Source organism: Equus przewalskii, chromosome 14 (assembly GCF_037783145.1).
Source record: "Equus przewalskii isolate Varuska chromosome 14, EquPr2, whole genome shotgun sequence".
Lineage (NCBI taxonomy): Eukaryota > Metazoa > Chordata > Mammalia > Perissodactyla > Equidae > Equus > Equus przewalskii.
In genome coordinates, this window is record NC_091844.1 from 6,070,479 (window position 1) to 6,092,856 (window position 22,378).

Consider the following 22,378-nt stretch of genomic DNA (forward strand, 5'->3'; position numbering starts at 1 on the left):
TCATAAGTAGAGGGTCAGTTTGACAGTTTCTCAGTCTTTCCTTATTTTTCCATAAAGCAAAGTATTGAAGAGTACTGACCAGGTGCCCAGCAGAATGTCCTACAATCTGGGTTTGTCTGATGGCTTTTCTTGTCATTAGACTGGGCTTATGAATTTTTGGAAACAATACCATAGAGGTAAAGTACCCTTCTTGTCACATCAAATCCATCTGACATCACTGATCCCAAAAACTTCATCAGTTGGCTAAGGGAGTATATGTCAGATTTTTTCACTGTAAAGTTACTTTTTTCCCTTATCCTACTCCAGTTTTTGGAAGAGAGTCAATAAGTCCAGCCCACAACCAAGGGGAAAGGGGGCGGATGTTAAGCTCCACTTCCTGGAACAGGAAGTCTCTAAATAAATTATACGGAATTCTATAAGGAAGATTTTGGCAACCACCTCTTAATTTCCAAAATAGAACATTCATGTTCTATTATTCTTCCCTTTCTAAAGCTGCATTTTCTTGCACAATAATCATAAATCTGAGAATATTTAATTGACTCTTTTCCCATTCTCTTCTGTTCCCTTAATTATTTCTATTTCCTGTGCATTTTGCTCTTTATCTATATGACTGAGAATTATGTTGATTATTTCAGTTCCTGGACTGGTTACTTTGTAACCAGTTTCAGTTACTTTCTAGTTGTATGTTTCCCCCATAAGCCAGAATAACCAGCCCTGGTGATCTAGTGGTTAAGATTTGGTGCTCTTACCACCATGGCCAGCTCGCTTCCTGGTCAGGGACCACACCACCCGTCTGTCGGTTGTCATACTGTGGCAGCTGCTAGTTGCTGTGATACAGAAAGCTATGCCACTGGGATTTCAGATTACAGCAGAGTCACCCATGGTGGACAGGTTTGAGCAGAGCTTCCAGACTCAGACAGATGTGGAAGAAGGCTCTGGCCACCCACTTCCAAAAAACTGGCCATGAACACCTTGTGAGTAGCAGCGGAGCGTTGTCTGATACAGCGCCGGAAGGGGAGAGGATGGCACAGAAAGACTAGGCAGGGTCCACTCTGCTGTCCACAGGGGCGCTGGGAGTCGGAATCCACTCTATAACACTAACAACAACAAATAAGCCAGAATGCAGGGCTAAGCATGGCTTCCTTTAGGGTAGTGGCTCATGGCAGGGGGAACATGTTGGCCAGCCGGGAATTCCCAAAATTTCTACTAAATTTCACTCCTGTGTAGAGCTACCTTGACCGTCGTATTATTTCCCTTTCCTCTACTCCATTCTGTGCATACATACTGGGAAATCCTGAGTTCCCTATATCCCTCCTACTCTTTTTTCATTTTTCAGTCTCTCATCCCAGTGCCCTTCACCTTGATTTCTTCTCTTGTTTTTACATGCTTTTCTCTGGCCTTTGTTCTCAGCATAGAAGTCATAGCTGACAAATAAGGCAGAGGAGGAGAGGGGCCGCTAACTGCCCTGAGGACTTCCCCAAGGCTCCTGCCTGCCTTTTGTGTTGTTTGGCTGTGAGATTGCTTCTTCTCGGGGGGCCTCTGTTCGGAAGAAATGGTCCTACCATTAGTGCTTTGGACCATGGATTTCACATCTCTATACTTTTGACAATCTGACTGTATTTGCCTTTTGGAAATTCCTCAGACTTTCCATTCTGCTAAAGTATTTTTTATTTTTGAGTAGTCTTAGGTATGATGTTTAGCAGAGTATACATTATAGCACATATATGTGTGGTAGTATATATAGATCTGTGAGTATATGTGTATATACATACATACATACACATACATGCAAACATATACACATGTTTGTGTGCTCATGAAATATTCTATGCTTTCAATATGATATTTGGAAGGAGGAGATATAGATGTGGATGTATTATTTGCCATCTTGAACCAGAAATTGGCTAAGGGCTTAAAACAAAACTGAGTCATGGAAGAAAAAGCAAATGCCGTATCTGAAAATTTGAAAATTTTAACTCTGTGTTCAAGGAGTTTAATGCCTAGGCCAGCAAGCACTTGCAGTAAAAAAGCATTTCATGTAGTGGGATCTACTTGGGAGTGAGAATGTTACATTTGCATGAATTTATTCACAGACTATTTTTTTTGGTGAGGGAGATTGGCCCTGAGATAACAACTGTGCCAATCGTCCTCTATTTTGCATGTGGACGCTGCCACAGCATGGATTGTTGAGTGGTGTGTACGTCTGTGCCCAGGATCTGAACCGGTGAACTCTGGACCACTGAAGAAGAATGCACAAACTTAACCACTACGCCAATAGGTTGGCCCCTCAGAGACTTTTAAGAACAACATTGTCCAAAGATCATGTGGACTTGTTCTACCATGTACCCTTCTCAATCCATTTTTTCATCCTTCCACACCCTATTTCAAAGCCTTAAGTCAAAGGAATCTTGGATATAAAACTGATGAACCCGTGCATTGCAGTGCAGAAGGGACTGCATGAAGTCAAAGTCAGAATCAATGTGAGGTTTCAAATAATAGGCAGACAACAGAAAATATGCACAAAAAGGAATGAAAAGCCACCTTTTTTAATAGACAAAAGAGGAGTTGTTTAGTGAAGAAGTTGTTACGTCAGGGTTACCATGTTTTATTACTTTTAGATGGACTAATTTTGTTTTAGGAAGTAAACCTAATTATTGTGCTTTGCTTTATTTGTGTTCACTTTATTTGTAATGATTTCCCAGGAACAAGCAAGTGTAGATTTCATTAAGTCCACTGAAAGCATTTGTTTCACCTTAATAATACAAGTCCCCAAACAGTAAGTTCCTTATATTTAAATATGATCACATGAAGAAACTCATAATTGTTATTGCCCATAAACGCAAGTGAAAATGGTAAAACAGAAGTAGTACTTATTGATCTCTTATAAGCAGAGCATAATACATTACTTTGAGAGGCTCAAGCAGAGCGACATCTAATACAAAACTATTGTACAATAGATTCCTACTTTACTGAGTGTACTTTAAATATCTTCTTTCTGAGAAACATCTAGAAAAAGCATTTTAATTCTGTGCATTTTAAGAACCATTGATTTTACAGTATCTTGAAGATAACACTGAAAACACTGAAATTTCCAGAATTTCATTTCCAAACATGCACTTAAGACTACTGTTATTAATTTTATTATTCGTTTTGTTTGAAATAAGTTTTTGAGGAACTATTTGGGCAGTTTTAAGGCTATTAGAGGACAGAGAAAATCAAAACCAAAGAGTACAGGCCACTCTCATGGGTTTTGGAAGACCTTCATGAATCATTCATTTCTAGCAGGGGCCTGTTAGTCTTTTTGATAGGAAGACTTCTTGCAGCTCTAAAAACTTTTGGCATTTTCTAAATGCATTGCTAGAATATGACAAGTGTTGCTTTACAGTATCTGATATGAACCACGATGGAAAATTTTTTAAGCTTGTTTTTCTGGATAGAATTCCTTGCTTTATATTTTGGACTGTTAATTGTTCCTGCCCTTCTGAAACACTGAAGCACATCTGGGTTTTTCACTTAATTCCGTTACTGACAGGCCACTGTCAGATGACAAAGAATTGGAAGTTGCTGTCAAAAATTGAATACTGGTAATCAAAATGAGAAGTGGAGGGCCAAGATTTGCAACCCACCTACTGACTCCCACCACACTTCTCTCCACACTGGGCAGCAGGAAACACAAGGCCAGGGCAAGCTTACTTTTTAAAGCCATGTGACGTCTTACCGGTAGCACCCATCTCAAATATTCTCCTGCCTGGGGAGAGTACTCATTCTAATGTCAGAATTCCCCTTTTCTATTTCATAATATTATCCAAAGTTTGAGGAATCTGAACCGATGCTCCCCATGGTTATGGCCTTGAGCAAAATCATCTACAATGCAGTGTGCTCTTCTGAGAGAGGATTTAATGCAGCGGAATGCAAAGACGGTATTGTGAGCCTCCGTGAGTCAAGAATATGTTCAAAGCTTATGTTAGAGATAGTTGGTGCAAAAACTCACAAAGTCATGGAAACATATTGAACACCTTTTATACCCCACCCACATCCTCTCTGCTCACCTCTGACCCCAGTCCTGGTTATGGTGACCAGCTTTGTCCAGGTGTAACCAGAATGACTTCTCCTTGGTTGCATCGCACATTTGTCACTCTCTACCCCACGATTTTCCTGACTCCAAGGGACCCCTCAAGCCTGGAGGTCTGAGTGAATTACATCCCCTTGGGGCAACCCTTGAACTGATAGAGGAATGTTTCCCACTTCAGTCCCCAGCCAGCAATTCTAGAGCTCATTCTGCTTCTCAGAGGGCGCAGGGAGAGTTGAGCTCCACTTGCCTACAGTGGTGCACACCTTAAAACCACGTGCATGTGTTAGCTTTTCTTCCTTCTGTATTTTACTTTGCCTAGGACCCTATTCTCATTTACCGGGATAGTTTTCCAAAATAAATTACCTACATGAAAGCCCTTATGTCAAGCTTCTCCTCGCAGGATCCACTAAGAAAGGCAAAAGAAATTGTTTAACAAATTTGGAAATCTAGTTTGCTAACAATATGAAAACACGCTCATTGTATATCATATTACTGTTTCAACTATGAAGACTGAATTATTTGAATGGTTGATTATTTTTACTTTACCAGAGTACTTTGGTCCAAGCTATTAAATCTTCAAGTCACCATAGTCCACAGAATAAAAATTATATTTAAGATGAAAAATCTTAAGAGTTCAGTGTATACTCTTTTAGGTAGTAACATGAGGAGGACCTCCATTGACCCTCAGGTAAAGGAATGATTTTCTCAGCATGATTAAGCAGATGGATAGTTTGAGCAACCTTTGGAGCTTGCATGTGGTCGTTTCGTACTGTGAGTGGACTCCTCTTCCACTGACACACTTAATTACCCGAGTTCATCCTCCCACAGCAGATGCAATTGCTACCAAAGCACATAAATAGAAATATCCACAAATAGAAGTGTCTAGAGAAAGCCTACATTTCCATTCAGCAGTAAGGATCCTTTTGGGGTTGAGAAGTAACCTGAAATTTTGCCTAAACAAAGAGCATGAAATAGAGATCTGAGTGTTGTGACAGACTCTGTGAAGCTGTCAGTCCATGGAGGTGAATAGCAAACAGATGTCAAATGTCCTAAGGGAGTGTGTACAGGCTTTAGAACATGCTCTTTTTGGCCTCTCCAAAGCAAGATCTGGCCTCTGTGGAAATCTCAACTTGAGATTTTAGTTCATATCCCTTGGGCATGTCTGCTGTCTTGGCTATCTATAAACCCAAACCTTAACTGACCTCTAAGGAGAGCTGTGCCCTAGGCATCATTGAGGAAAGATGTTAGTAAGCACACAACCCAAAGGGAAACCCCAGTCCGATTTTCTGTGATTCTTTCTAATGAAACTGCATCTGGGGCAGTCTGGTAAGAAAAGATATTTTTGATATTTTACAAGAAACTTGAATAGCTGCTTGCATACCTATTGTATTACTTGCTTGCATAGCTATTGTATTACAAGGATATTGTAAGTTTTAAATGTGTGTTTGTAGAAGGCTAATTGAAAACTGTGGGTTGAATTTCAGTTGGGACAATATTTTCTTCTATTTTTTTGGTCAATGTTATCAGCTTTCATTGTTTACAGATAATAAACATATCTTGTTCTTCTGTTCTTTGAAGTGTATTTATGTTCTTTACGAAGACAAAGTGTGTGTACCTACAATGTTAGGCAAGGCTTAGGAACAATGAGATGAGATAATCTTTGGATTTGGGTAGCCTTAGGAAAACGTGGATAGCCTCAGGAAGCTTTGGATAGGCTTATGAACAGTGGGATAGCCTTATGAACAGTGAGATAGTCCCATGAATAACTGGGTAGCTTACAGACAGTACGATAGCATTAGGAACACTGGTATAAACTTAGGGCTATTTAGCTAGCCTTAAGAACAGTGGCATAGTTTTGGCGACAGTAGGACAGCCTTAGAAAGATTGGGATAACCTTAGGAATATTGGAATAGCCTTAGCCAGCAAAGGCTGGGAGATTAGCCTGTTTCTGAAGCAACAAGTTCAGGAGAATCAACAATTGCGATTTTTTCTTTTTGTTATAGTGAAGTTGGGAATTTGTAAAACAGAATTCTTTCATCCAAATTTAATAAACACAATCCCATAGTGCTTCGTAGGTCACCACCAGTTAGATAATGAAATGGTTCAATTTATTTGGTTCAGCATTTTAGCTGCTTAGTAGTAACTATTAGCCATAACTAGATGACTTTATGTTGATAAAGAGTAAAAGATTAGAGTTGGCATATACTGAACAATTTTGTATGAGGCTGCATGCTAACTTTTCCATGTATTGTTTAATCTAATCCTCACAGCAACATTAAGTAAGTATCACTGGGCTCATTTTAATACGAACAAAATCAAAAGTTAGAGAATATAAGCAACTTACTGCATGTTGCAAACCTAGAAGAAAAAGTCAGGGTTACAACTCAGTCTGTGTTACTACCCCCAGGCCCGTCGTCTTAACTCCTGGGCCACTTACTTTTCTTTGAGGCAAGTGAAAGTTAGGGGAAAAAAATTAAATTTAGAGCAAAACTGTGTAACAAATGAAGCTGGCACATCTCAGCATCCACTGGGAGGAAAATAAAAGTATATTCGTGTATGACACCATGTAACACTAAATTCTAGATTAATTAAAGCCTCATGTATAAGAAGAGTAAAAAGTGAAACCCTTGTGAGAAAATTGAAGAGAATACTTGCAGAATCAAGAGAGCAGACGAGTGAGAAGAACTTTCTAATTGAAGCTGAAAACCCAAAGTTACATACATACAAGGTATTTCCCTGTCAAAATTCAATAGAAAGCATAAATAATAGGTTTTAAAATAACAGAAAAAATAAAAGGCTAATGTCTATAAGACTCAAATAGCTCTTAAAATAAAAACAAAAACCAAACCAATAGAAAAATGGGCAAAGGCTATGTAAGTATGCACAGGAGAACCAACCCACACCAGGAGGCACGGAGCATCAAAGTAATGAAACAACGCAACCCATCAGACCAGCAAAACAAAAAGGGCAAATGCTCGAAGCTGGTCGGGGTGTGCAGAGCATAACACATTGCTAGTGGAAGCAGAAGGTGTTACAATATTTTTGGAAAGCAAAAATCAGGGCTGGGAGTCTCTATTGAAACAAAATTCTTTGAGGTCAAAAAGTTGAATGTCTGTGGTCATCTATTGTACTATTGTTTATGGAATCGTTCTTAGTATATCAGTAGCCTGAAATGTTATTCAGAATTCAAAAGAAAGAATTAGGCGTGAATTATTATGTATAAGTGTGGAAAGCAAAATGCTGAGAAGTATGTATATTATGATTTAATTTTTTAATGTGTGCATGTATTTACATGTATGTATGTGTTATATAACCATATACACATGGAAACATATGAGCAAATACCTGTCTGGTTTTCACATGGGTTGCCTGGGGATAGTCCAGTGGAAGAGAAATGTGTGAGAGAGATAGAAGCCAAACAATAAAAATAAAGAAAAAGAAAAAAAAGAGAATGAAGAAAGAAAAGATTGCTGTAGAATAAAAGTGAGTATGACAAGTTCACATTTGTATATTTATGTAAAATTAGGAACTCCGGAAAATTCCCAGTCATAGCTTGTCAATAAGAAAAGTACTTTCTCATCAAATAAATCCTTTGTAGAATCTTAAATTTTAAGCTATCTGTTTTTTTTCCCGTATCTGTGTTTAATAAATGCAGATCCTGGCTTTTATATCTTGTCTTTATGCCTTCACTAAAATTTTCCAATTTTAATAACAGCTTTTCAAAATTCCCTGAGACACAGTTACTTTCTCTTTTTTCTCTAATCTCTTTGCATTCTATCAGGTCTCTGTTATGGCATTTGCCATGATCTGCTTTATTTGTCTTGCTTATTTTTTTTGACATTTTCTTATGATTAGCATACATCTGTATCGTAGGACATGTGTCGTACAGACTTTTCAAGAGAATTTGGCAGTTTTCATATAATAAAAATACAATAAATTGTCATTCTAAGATTCATGAACATATTCAGCAAATATTTATTCTAAACCTATTATATACCAAATTCTGGCTATGTATTGTGGATATTATACGGGCAAACATGGGATTCTTCGAGGAATACTGCCATGAAGATGTTTTTGCTCTTGATTAAATTGATTTCTGAGAACCAAACCATTCATGATAATGAATTAACATGTTGCTTTAAAATTTTATGATATTTTGTAACTCAGAAATATTTATCAGCTATACTTATATGTGTATGTATGGATGTGTGTGTATGAGAATGTGAGACAATTTGTATAGTGTTCTCCAAATTATTAATGGATGTCTTCAAGATTAAAGAGATTTGTATGTGAGGTATTTGGATCTCTGTGGCAGAAATATGCAAAACTACTTTTGTAAAATCTCATTAAAATCAAAACGCGAGGAACTGAAAAAGAATAACTTTAATGAGCCAGTTTGGAATTCCTGATATTTTGGTTGATAATATTAAGCAGTTTATTTGGGCAGGGAATAGCAGTGGTTTTGGATTATGCATTATTCTGAACCAAGACACTGGTTTAATGAGATGTTAGCTCGTGGAGGATTGTTACAAGTTTGTAGACTGGAGAGGATTACCATCAGGTAATGTTCAGTGAAAACTGTAATTTAACAGACACAAAAACAAAAAATAATTTTGCAAATGCCTTTCAAAGATGACTGTCTAAAAATGAACACATCTAAGTTTGCCACAAACTTCAGTTACTTCCAACTAGCCGTGGAAACGAAGGTGAGATGGAAAATACAGATGACCAGCTACTTGCAAAAGGAATTTCACAAAACAATGGTTTGTAAACAAACTTTTTAAAAAAAATTGGTAGCAATTTCTCCTTTCGTTTTTTAGGCTAAAGAATATATATGAGTTACTTTCTCACTATATGTACATTGCAATAAGCTGTTTGAATTGTGTCCTCTGTAGAAACAAATAATTTAGACTCCTTGTCTTTCACACCTTTGATTCCTTAACTTGCCCACTTAAGGCAGTGACTATCTTTGAGGAGAAACATCAATGCAATTGAGTGCTTAGGAACCACCTACAGATGCCTTTGTCTCTGACTGGTGGGTGGAGATGACATTATACAAACTAAGGTAAATGAGAGCAGGGTCAGAGCTAATTAGCTGCTGGCATGGGGGAACAAATACTCTCAGGCTGTTAGTCCTTCATGAACGAGCTTATCAAACACGGGCAAGTTCGGAGATAGTAGAGAGCTGAATTCTCAGCAGAGGGACCAAACTTGCCCCCAGTGTTAGGGCGGCCCAGCGAAGGCCATGGAAGAAGCTGGTGTGAATTAGAGTGCTGAACAATATTTTCAGCAATAGCGATGACTTCTGCTTTCCTGCGGAACAGACACTTTACCTTTCTTGGCATCCATAAGTAAGGCAATATATACAGAAAAAGATCTCATTTTGATAAGCTGAAGTGAATCAGGGACAGGAGTTCTGAGTGCTTCTTAAATGCCAAACACTATTCTAAGCTGTTTGTATAAATAATCTCATTTAATGTACACAACTCCTGTGACGTACATACTGCTAATTTACCTGTTTTATAGATGAATAAACTTAGTCAGAGAGAAGTTAAGTTCCCTACTGAAAGTCACACAGCTATTAAACGGAGTCAGAAGTAAAGGCTTTAAGGCCAGTTGGGCTAATTCTAGAACCTGCAGTCTAGACGGCTGTATGCCATGCATGCGCATGTGTGTGGGTGGGGAGGGTGGCGTAAGTGATGGTAAGAAGAATTGCTAACATTTATAGAATGCTTTCTGTAAGTCACACACAGTCCTAAGAGCAAGGCATGTGCCAACTCATTTTATCCTGGCAACGTCCTCTGAGTAGGTGCTCAACTCCCTACAAAAGAGGGAATTAAAGCTGTGAAGTTAATAATATGCCCTCAAGTTACATTTGCCACATATTTGATGAGGTTATTTATACCCCCAAATCTATATATACACAAACCCAAATCTCATGGCAAAAATCAGGGAGGAAGAGTGTTTACAAAGTACAGGTGCAGGGTTTGAACCCTACCTTTGGCATTTACCAGCTGTGTGACTTTATATAACTCACTTAAACTCTGTGAAAAAGAGTTTATCAATACAATAGACAACACCTACCTTCAATACCTGGAGTATTAACAAGATGCAATGAATGTGAATCACCTCACACAGAATCAGCCAATAGAGACATGACAAATGATTATTGTGACTTACAGCAGAAGGAAAACATGGATCATTGTTTAGGTATAAGGTGTGATATTTGTTCTTATCTCTTCCTAAATTCTATTTATGGGAATTTAGTAGTTGGAAACTGAATGAAATGACCATGGAACCTTGTGTTATATGTTGTTGGAGCCCATTCTAGTTGACATGACATCACATTGTAGTCTTGTACTAAACAGGATGACTAAGCCTATGGGAAAAGATAACCAAATTATGGGACAAGTTGGGCAGCCTCAATTTCACAGTGACATTTTCCCGATTGAATGTTCAGTGCTATTTCCATTTCAACTATGAAAGACACATTGCTCTACTTGTTAATCTCAGCTGTAGTGATCTTCCTTGTATTTCATTTTCCTTGAAATATCTCAAAATGTAAACAAATATTTAACACTATCAACTCTATAAAGAAGAAAAGGAAAACATTCCCTTTGAAAAATATTCCAAACCTCCATGTCAATTTATTCATTTTGCAGAAATAGGAAGTAACTAGCTTGCCCAACATCAATAAGATACGATTTAATTTTAAATATCACTTCAAAAATATGTCTAAATGAACATTTTGGAGATGGCAATTAAAGCATTAGAACATGAAATAAATTATGTTCATTAGATATACTGTATCTTTATTTTATAATATTTTATTGAGCATCATTTTGTGAGTTGCCTGTATTTCAGAACAGTGAATGTCATCAATAAAGACCTGCCGTTAATCTCACCATGACAATCATTAAGATATGTTTGCTCTTTAAGGCTCACTGCCCTTCATTTGTTCACCAATAGATGTCAATAACCTACACATGTTTAATGAATATTATTACAACACTGCTTTTATTACTGAATTAGAGGAATCTGTGGGGGAAAATGTGCTTCAATGTGTCTTATTTGGTATGTATTACAACATGAAATGGATGTGAGTTTTACTGTTCTTGATAGCAGATGGATAGACGTATAGAATACATAGTTTTGTGGTGGTTATGTACAATTTGACAATTTACATATGAGAAATTAGTAAAATGACTGATACATGTGTTAATGATTATATGAAATGAACTGTTCTTTCTCCTATTTTTTAAAAACATAGCTTAAAATATATTTAATTTTTAAAGCTTAGGATATGTTTATAAAGATTTGCTACCTTTAATACATTCTGTTAATTTTCTTAACTTTAACATAGTGTGCATTTCCTAACTTATTTGAGTTAGTTTTTGGCATGTAATAGCAGATGAATATTACCCTCGTGAATTAAAGTTGCTATCATTTGAGGATCACACAAGAGCTTTACTAATGAGAAAGCCACCAAATAGAAATAAAATTTAAAAAAGAGAAGACATTTTCATTCAAAATAACTTTTAGCTAAAATCAATAGATGTGTCGCTTTAACAATACATTAGGGATGACTCAAAAGAAAGCTGTGTTCAAATGCAAGAGGCTACAATATCTTACATGCTACTCATTTTGTGGAGAGAAAAAAAATAGGGGAACCGTGTTCTTCCCTTGGGCCACTTGCCAGGAAGTGAAGGCAATGAGGCTGATGGTCCCAGGAAGAGGCTGTACTAATACTCTAGATTCCATTATAGTTAGAAACCGAAATGTTTTCTGACTCTGCCCCCCTTTCCACATTCCCTCTAGACTGTGAGTTTCTTGATGTTCTGGAATATGTCTTGTAAACCATATATTCACAATTCCCAGCAAAACACTTGACATATTAATAAGGTTTCCACAATTTATTTCAATTTTTATTTTTTATGAATGAATGGATATGAGAGTAGTACTGATTGCTAATGTACGTGATCTGAACATATTGAAATAAGGATTTTTCTTTTCTAATTTGTGGATCTAAAACCATATCTCTTCTAGAAGAAACCCAAAATTAGATTTCTGACTTAAAATATAAATAAAAATGAACACTTAGAACGATCCAGGAAAAACACAAATCCACTATGGATGTTGGAAGAGTAAAGTGGCTTTCCATGATGTCTAGCATGTGAATATTTGCTAAAAAGTTAGGTAACCCAATCTTTGTTTGAAAGTTATTTTTGATTGTTGTGGATTTGCAGTTCTGGTATAACAAGAATAATAATAATAATTCACCTCTATCAATATGCTTTGACAACCTGATGGAACGTATTAGTCCAATAACTTTTGAGTACCCACAGGAGTGTCCTCATCGGTTGGTTGACTGCAGTGCTGCCACAGTTCTGGTACTATAGATGAGGACACATGGATTTTCCCTTATCAGCTTACAAGCATAGACTGTGACAAATTAGCTAGTATTTTGGTTTCTTGTTGGAACATGGGTACTTTACTATTTATCTGATATGACTGTTTAGAGGATTAAATGGAGACTGTACTTAGCACAGTGCTTGTCATTTATTCATTCATTCAACAACGATTTTAGCACAAGTATGTGCCAGACCTTGTTCTAGAGACCAAGGTCCAACAGTGCAGTGGATATAAGAAGGTGAAATTTACTGACAAAACTTATATTCCAGCCAACTTAGGACCCAAGATGCCTTACACCTTCACTAACATGGTAACTCCTCAAAACATTAATTGATTTTTCAACGTTAAAGCAATCTTCTATTCCTTGGGTAAATCCTGTATGGATATGGTGTATAATCCTCTTTATATGTTTCTGGATTTTGTTTGCTAGTATTTGTTGAGGACTTTTACATCTGCATTCATAAGAGATTTTTGGCTTTTCTTTCTATATTCATAAGAGATCTATAATTTTTTTTCTATGTGATACCTTTTTCTGATTTTTGTGTCAGGTAATTGTGGCCTCAGAATGAGTTGGGAAGTATCCCCTCCTCTCCTATTTTTTAAAAGAGTTTGTAAATATACTATTTATTTTTCTTTATACTTTTTATAAGTCTATTCAGATTTTTTATTTCTTCTTGAGTAAATTTCAGTAGTTTATGTCTTTCTAGGAATTTCTCCATTCCATTTAATATCAAATTTATCGATATGCATTGGTTCATTTATTCCCCTATAATATATGTTTTCCTTCTTCCTAAGCTCTCCAGTGCCTAGTTGTATAATTTAGTTGTAGGTCCTTTGAGCTCTGCTACGTGGGATACCACCTCAGCATGGCTTAATGAGTGATGCTAGGTCCACCCAGGATCCGAACCGGTGAAACCCTGGGCCACCAAAGTGGAGCATGCAAACTTACTACTCGACCACAGGGCCAGCCTTCACTATAATATTTTTTATTATTACAACGTCATTAATAATGTTACCTTTTTTATTCCTGATATGGTGGTCCGTCTTCATCTGCAGGAGATATGTTCCAAGACCCCAAAGTGGATACCTGAAACTGCGAGTAGTACCAAAGCCTATAAACACTTATGATTTTTTCCTATACGTACATACTTATGATAAAGTTTAATTTATAAATTGGGCACAGTAAGAGATTAAGCACAAGAACTAATAATAAAATAGAACAATTATAACAATACATTGTAATATGTTACCATAGATCTTAACAACCTCAGCATATGATTTTTTTCTTTCCTGATTGAGAACATTCATCTTTTCACTTAAAGGAAGCACTTTACTACTTTTCTTTGGTGTATATGAGTTGGCAGCATTGCTATGCTCACACTTTGGGGCCATTATTAAGTAAAATAAGGGTTACTTGAACACAAGCACTGCAATACCAGACAGTCCATCTGATAAATGAGATGGCTCCTAAGTGGCTAATGGGCAGGTAGCATATATAAGCATAGATACGATAGACAAAGGGAGGATTCACGTCGTGAGTGGGACTCCTCAAGATTTCCTCACACTACTCAGAATGGCACACAATTTAAAAGTTATAAATCGTTTATTTGTGGAATTTTCCATGTAATATTTTTGAGTTGTGGTTGACCATAGGTTACTGAAACTGTGGAAACCAAAACCACAGATAAGGGAGACTGCTGTATTTGTCATTTCGGTCTTTTCTGTTTTTCTTTTTCTTGGACATTCTGGTTAAAGGTTTGCCAATTTTGTTAGTCTTTTCGAAGAGCTAACTTTGGGTTTTATTGATTATCCCTATTGTTTACTATTCTTTACCTTTATTAATTTCTGCTCTAGTCTTCACTATTTACTTCCTTCTGCTTGCTTTAGGTTTATTTTTCTCTTTTTTCCCAACGTCTTAAGGAGGAAAGCTAAGTTATTGATTTGAGATCTATCTTTGTTTATAAGGTCAGCATTTACAGCTATAAATTTCCCTGTAAGCACCGATTTAACTGAGCTTAGATATTGGTATGTTGTGTCTTCATTTTAATTCATCTCAAGGCATTTTCTTTCTTTTTTTTTTTCAAAATCAAAATGATTATATTGTAAGCACACACCTAACATTTTAAGAAACTGACAAATTCTTTTCAAAAGTGGTTGCATCATTGCACATTCCCACCAGACTTACAAATCCTCTACTTTTTGTCAACTATTCATATATCCATCTTCCTTTTTTTTTTTTATTGCAGTAACATTGGATTATAGCATTATATAGCTTTCGGATGTACATCGTAATATATTTTGAATTCTGTGTAGATTACATCATGTTCACCATACCAAAACTAATTCTAGTCCATCACCTCACATGTGAGCCTAATCATTCCTTTTGCCCTACCCCCTCCCTCCTTCCTCTATGGTAACCACCAATCCAATCTCTGTTGCCATGTGTTTGTTTGTCGTTGTTTTTGTCTTTTACTTATGAGTGAGATCATACAGTATCTGACTTTCTCCCTCTGACTTATTTCACTTAGCATAATACCCTCAAGGTCCATCCATATTGTCACAAATGGCTGGATTTCATCATTTCTTATGGCTGAGTAGTATTCCATTGGGTATAAATGCCACATTTTCTTTGTCCATTCATCCCTTGATGGGCCCCTAGATTGCTTCCAAGTCTTGGCTATTGTGAATAATGCTGCAGTGAACATAGGGGTGCGTCTATCTTTATGCCTTTGTGTTTTCAAGTTCTTTGAATAAATACCCAGCAGTGGAATAGCTGGATCATATGGTAGATCTAGTCTTAATTTTCCAAGGATACTCATATTGCTTCCCATAGTGGCTGCACCAGTTTGCACTGCCACCAGCAGTGTACAAGGGTTCCCTTCTCTCCACATCCTCTCCAACACTTGTTGTTTACTGTCTTGTTAATTATGGCTGTTCTGACCAGAGTGAGGTGATATCTCATTGTAGTTTTGATTTGCATTTCCTGATAGCTAATGATGTTGAAAATCTTTTCATATGCCTGTTGGCCATCCATATATCTTCTTTGCAGAAATCTATGTTCAGATCTCGTGCCCATTTTTTAATTGCGTTGTAGGATTTTTTGTTGTTGAGATGTATGAGTTCTTTGTATATTTTGGATATTAACCCCTTATCTCTCATTTTAGCCATTTTAGTAGATGTGTACTGTTATGTCACTATGGCTTTCATTTACATTTCACCACTGATAAATTACGTTGAGCATCTTTTCTTCTTGGATATTTTGTGAATGTCCTTTTTTTGGGCATTTTGAATATTTTATTCACATTAAACAGATTTACATGTATTTCTTCACATTTTAAAAGTATGTAATATGCATTCATCGTGCTTTTGTACATAGCACATCATATTAAACAACTATTCATTTAGTTTTTTGTTTTTGTATCTTTTTAAATTCTCTATTTATTTATTTATTTTTAATTGCAGTAACATTGGATTATAACATTATATAGCTTTCGGATGTACATCATAATATATTCCGAATTCTGTGTAGATTACATCATTTTCACCACCCCAAAATTAATTATAGCCCATCCCCTCACATGTGAGCCTAATCACGCCTTTTGCCCTCCCCCCTTCCCCTATGGTAGCCACCAATCCATTCTCCATTGCTACGTGTGTGTTTGTCATTATTTTTATCTTCTACTTATCCATTCATCCCTTGATGGGCACCTAGGTTGCTTCCAAGTCTTGGCTATTGTGAATAACGCTGCAACATAGGGGTGGAGGTATCTTTATTCAAGACATTTTCTAATCTTCCCATTTCTTCCTCAATCTTCTTGTTATGTAGAAGTATGTTGTTTAATTTTTGCATATTTGTGAATTCTCCCAATTTCTTTCTATTATACATTTCTACTTCACTCTTTTGTGGCTGGAAAACATACTTTATATGTTTTAAATTCTTTTAAATTTCTTGAAATTTGTTTTATGGCCTAGGATATGATCTATCCTGCAGATGTTCCATGTACACTTGAGAAGAATATATATTCTCTTGTTGGGTAAAATGTTGTATAGATGTCTGTTTGGTCTAGTTGGATTATAGTGCTGCTCAAGTCTTTTATTTTCTTTTTCATCTTCTATCTAGTTGTTATGTCAGTGATTGACAGTAGGGTGTTGAAGCTTCCAAATATTATTGTTGCTTGTCTAATTCTCCCTTCAAATCTGTCATATTTTGCTTCATGTAATTTGTGGCTGTTATCAGGTGCATAGATGCCCATTATTACTATATCTTTCTCATGTATTGATTGCTGTGTCATTATAAAATGAACCTCTTTACTTCTAGCAACATATTTATTTTAAAGTCTATTTTGTCTGATATTGATAGAGCCATTCCAGTTTTCTTATAATTGCTATTATGGATGATACAGTAAACAGGATGATTGTCACCCAAAGTTTTCAGGATCCAATCACTAAAACCTGTAAATGTTACCTTAGTAGAAAAAGAATCTTTACAGATATGATTCAGTTAAGGAACTTGACATGGGAGATTGCCCTGATTTAAGCAGGTGGGACCCTAAACCCAACCACAAGTGTTCTTACAAGAGAGAGACAGAGGAAGACTTGACACACACAGAAGAGAAGGAGACAGTGTGACCACAGAGGCAGAAATAGGAGTTATATGGCCAAAAGTCAAAAGAATGTTGGCAACCCCCAGAAGCTGGCAGAGGCAAAGAATAGAACCGACAATACTGCCTCGATGGGGGGTGCAGCCTTGCCAACACCTCGATTTGGGCTCAGGGAAACTTGCTTCAAACATCTGACTTCCAGAAATGTGAGAAAATAATTTTTGTTGCTTAATGCTAACCAGTTTGTGGTGATTTGTTACAGCAGCCATAGGAAACTAACACACTTGATATAGTATTTTTCTTTCTTTGATTAAATCTATTTGTATCTTTGAATCTAAATTTTATCTTTTCATAGACAGCATATAATTGGATCTTGCTTTTTTTCTCAGTCTGAAAAACTTTACCTTGTGAATACAAATTATCAAAATTGGTGGGATACAATGAAAGCAGTGCTTGCAGAGAATTTTATAACATTGAATGAATATATTAGAATGAAAACAGAACTAAAATTGTTACTCTAAGCTTGCAACTTAGGAATCTAGAAACAGAAGAGCAAATTAAATACAAAATAATAAGAAGAAAATAAGTAATACAAATTACAGCACAAATCAATGCAATGGAAAGCAGAAAATCAGTAGAGAAACTCAACAAAACCAAATGCTGATTTTTTTTGGAAAAATCAATAAAATAAGACTCTAGCCAAGCTAACTAAGAAGAGCAGAGAGAAAAGACAAATTTCTAATATCAGAAATGATACAAGGTCATCACTACAGATCTCATGAACATGAAAAGGATAATAAAGTAATATTGTGAACAATTCTATGCCAACAAATTTGATAACTGAAGTGAAATGGAACAATTCCTTCCAAGACACAATCTGCCAAAACTCACATAAGAAGTAGTAGACAATGTGAATAGCCTATACTTATTAAAGAAATTGAATCAATAATCAATAACCTTTCAAAACAGAAAGCACCAGGCCCAGATATGTTCACTGGTGAATTCTGCCAAACTTTTAAGGAGGAAATTATACCAATCCTCTAAAATCTGTTTCTAATGCCTAATCAGAGGGAACACTTCCTAACTTATTCTATGAGGTCAGAATCATCCTAATACCCACATTAGATAAATATGGTATATAAAAAAAGAAAACTACAGACCAATAACTCTCTTGAACACAGATGCAAAAATGTTCAATGAAATATTAACAATTCAAATTCCACAATATATAAAAAGTTATACACTACAACCAAAAGGGGTTTATTCCAGAAATGCAAGGCTGGTTCAACTTTTGAAATTCAATTCATGTAATCCATCACATCAAGAGACTAAAGATGAAAAATCACATGATCATATCAATAGATGCAGAAAAAGCATTTGACAAAATTCAATATTCATTCATGATAAAAAAAAAATCTCAGCAAACTAGGAATAGAGGGGAACTTTCTTAACTTGATTAAGAAGTCTACAAAAAGCCCACAGCAAACATCATACTTAATATGAGAAACTAGAAATGTTCCACTAAGATCAGGAACAGGCAAGAATGTCCCCTCTCACCACTGATTTTCAAAATCATACTAGAATTCCTAGCTAATAGACTAAGAGGAGAAAAGAAAAGAAAAGGTGCACAGATTAGGAAGAAAGAATAAATAAAGAATAAAGAAACTGTCTTTATTCACAGAATACATGGTTGTCTGTATAGAAAATCTGAAATAAATGACAAAAAAAGTCTCCTGGAACTAATAACCAATTTTAGTATGGTTACACGATACAAAGTTAATATACAAAAATCAACACCAGCAATAAGCAAGTGCAATTTAAATTAAAACCACAGTACCATTTACATTAGCCCTGCCAAGAATGAAATATTAGGTATAAATTTAACAAAATCTGTGTTAGGAAGACTACAAAATTTGATGAAAAATATCAAAGAAGAACTAATTAAGTAGACAGATATCCCATGTTAATAGAGAGGAAGACTCAATATTGTCAAAATATCAGTTCTTCCCAACTTGATCCATGAATTAATATAATCCCAATCAAAATCCTGCAAATTATTTTGTGAATATTTACAAATTGATTCTAATGTTTATACAGAGAGGCAAGAGACCCAGAATAGCCAACATGATCTTGAAGTCACAGAACTCATACTACCCAACTTCAAGAACTACTATAAAGCTACAGTAATCAAGACTATCCATTGTTAGTGAAATAATAGACAAACACAGAAACAGTCAACTGCTTTTTGACAAAGGAGCAAAGGGAATACACTGGAGCAAAGATAGTATTTTCAACAAAAGATATTAGAACAAATGGACATCCACATCCAAAAAAATGAATCTAGACACAAATCTTATACCCTACAGAAAAATTATCTTGAAATGGATCAGAAACCACTAAATGGAAAATGAAACCAATTATAAAACTCCTAGAAGATGACATAGGATAAAACCTAGATTACCTTGGGTATAATGCTGACTTTTAGATACAACAAAAAGGCAAAATCCATGAAGGCAACAATTAATAAGTTGGATTTAATTAAAATTAAAAGTTCTATTTTGTGAAAGACACTTTCAAGAGAATAAGAAGAAAAGCCAGACTGGGAGAAAATATTTGCAAAAGCCACATCTGATAAAGGACAGCTATCCAAAATATACAAAGAACCCTAAAATCTCAACGATAAGAAAATAAAAGCCAAATTTAATAAATAGACAAATGACCTGACCAGACACTTCACCAAAGAACATATACAGATGGTAAGTAGGCGTAAGAAAAGATGTTCCACCATATGTCATCAGAGACATGCAAATTAAAATGACATACCACTGTATACCTATTAGAATGACAAAAATCCAAACGATGACAAAACCAAATTCTGACAAGAATGTGGAGCAAAAGGAACTCTCTTTCATTGCTGGTAGAAATGCAAAATGGTACCGTCACTTTGGAAGACAGTTTGGCTGTTTCTTATGAAACTAAACATACTCTTATGGCTTAAGGTCCAGCAGTCATCCTCCTTGGTATTTATCTAAAGAAGTTGAAAACTTATGTCCTTGCAAAAACCTGCAGATGGATGTTTATAATAGCTTTATTCATAATTGCCAAAACTTGAAAGCAATCAAGATGTCCTTCAGTAGGTGAATAAACTGTGGCACATCCAAACAATGGAATATTATTCAGTGCTAAAAATAAATGAGCAATCAAGCCATGAAAAAACAAGGAAAAAATTAAATGTATATTACTAAGTGAAAAAGGTCAATCTGAAAAGGCTATATACTGTATGAATCCAAGTGCATGACATTCTAGAAAAGGCAAAAACTATGGCGACAGTGAAAAAGATCAGTGGTTGCCAGGAATTTGGGGGAAGAGAGGGATGAATAGGTAAAGCACAGAGAGTTTTTAGGGCAATGAAGCTAGTTTATATAATATTGCAATTGTGAATACATGTTATTAAACATTTGTCCAAACTCAAAGAATATAGAACACCGAGAGTGAAGCCTAATATACACTATGGACTTTGAATGACAATCATGCGTTGATGTAGGTTTCTCAATTGTTATAAATGTACCACTCTGGTGGGAGAGGTTGTGCTTGTATGGGGACGGGGGGTTGATGGGAACTCTGAATTTTCTGCTCAATTTTGCTGTGAATCTAAAACTGCTCTAAGAAATATAGCTTATTAATATAAAAAAGCATAAATGTTAAATCATTGTTACGAATATAGAAAACTATCTTTTGATTAATCTAACCACATTTAATATTATTGATAGATTTGGATTCATATCTGCCATTTTGCTTTCTTCTGTTCTATATGTCTCATGTATTTTCTTATTCTTCTATTCCTCTGTTTTCAATCTCCTACATTAAGTAAATATCGTCTAGTGTAACATTTTAATCCTCTAATGAATATTTCACTACTTTTTTTTTAGTTGTTTTCTAAGTGGTTGCTCTGGGACTTTTTGTTGTTTTATGACACATTGTCATCATAGCCTCTTACTTCTTTAAGCATCGATCGCTTTGGCTTTTTGAATATATTTATATTGCCTGATTTGAAGTCTTTTACTTTTAAATTAAGCATCTGGACCCTCTTAAAATCAGTTTCTATTGCTTGCTCTTTTTCCTGTATTAGGTCACAGTTTCCTGTTTCTTTTCATGTCTCATAATATTTTGTTGACAACTAGACATTCTAAGTGATACTGCAGTAATTCTGGATACAGATTCCCCATTCCCATCTCCAGAACTTGTTTTTGTTGCTCGTGTCTTTCTTTATTTAGTGACTTGGCCAGACTATTTTAGAGAAGTCTACTTCCCCGGAATTGTAAAATTTCGGAGGTCACTTCTTAGAGGGTGAAGCTGTGGCATGCACACAGTCACCCTGGATTACACTGGTTTTCGTTGGATTCTCTTTGACTTTCTCTTCGCCCGATGTCTCTGTTAAGTTATCTGCCTTCTTGTTATTACATCCAGCTGTTATGCTCCTTTAAGTGATAGCTGATTGCTCTTTTATTTTCAATAATGCCCTTGGACATAAATTGCTCCACGATCCAATCCAACTAAATTCAGGTAAGGGCAGTGTCTTAGGCCAGTCTTTCATATTTGTTTTGTTCCTAGGAAGGCTCTTCTTAGGTGTCTCTTTCCCTGGTTCTCTCTGGTAAATTATGGATTATGGTTTAGCTTGTTCCTCTCATAGAACTACCAGCCTCCTCTTAACTGATGACCGTGAAAATCTCCATTGTTTTTGATAATGCCCTTAGACATTAACTTCCCCATATTCTGTTTCAAATAAGAGTCTTCTTGGGTTTCCTCTCCTGGCATGGAACCTCTGTCCTACAAGCAAGCTGGAGTAGAGGCTATGAGAGGTCCAGTCTTCCTGCCATTCCTGGGATAAGATCTCTAACTCTTTAGTGGGGGCTAGGTGGACAAAGGGAGCCTTGACCTCTTGACTGTACTCACCAGGAATGTAGCCTCTGCAACTTGGAGTGGGAAGGGTTGAGAAATCCTGTCCTTCCTGGTGGTCTGTCCTTCCTGGTGACATACTGTATTCTCTTATTGGAAATTCAGGGGAGAGGAAGCCCCATATTCTTGGCCACATCTTCCTGGAGTGGAGCTTCCATCAAGCTGATCTGACAGGGTAGGAGGTGAAGAGTGAGTGGGTCTTCCATAGACTCTTGCTGTTCTTACTAAGATTTAATAGATTTTCTTGGATAAATATTTCTTCATTTGCTCTATGTTCTTAGGACAATTTCAAGAGACTACTTTTAATGAAATAATTTTTACCGTTTGTGTTTGTGGA